Genomic DNA, 435 nt, shown 5'->3' on the forward strand with positions numbered 1-435 from the left:
GAAAGGTGCCGCTGGACTGTTTTGGCCCGGTGGGCGGGGGGGGGGGGGCTCTGCAGCTTACCTGGCTGCTTCTTGCTCTGACTGAGGGCTGCTGGAAGCAGGGGGTGGGGCGCCCGCCCCCTGGGCTCTTTATTGCCGGAGCTCCGCTCCTGTGCGCTCCTGCAGGAAATGACCCCTGGGGGTTGCCATCTCTGGGTTCGGAAGTTTCTGGAGATTTGAAGATGGAGTCTGGAGAAAAAGGGGTTTTGTTATGTATTTTGTATGTGGATCGCTTCAGTCACAAGTTCCATAGACTCTCTGGATCCTAAAATCAACAGCACGATTGGCTGCCATTGTGCAATGGACCAATCAGGAAAGACTGTGACTTTCAGCAGGGAACAAACGTTATTGGTCCTAAGCATTCACTCATGATTGGGCCTTACTGTTCTAGGGGTG

This window comes from Gekko japonicus, unplaced genomic scaffold (assembly GCF_001447785.1).
Source record: "Gekko japonicus isolate JY-2015 unplaced genomic scaffold, Gekko_japonicus_V1.1 scaffold1457, whole genome shotgun sequence".
NCBI lineage: Eukaryota > Metazoa > Chordata > Lepidosauria > Squamata > Gekkonidae > Gekko > Gekko japonicus.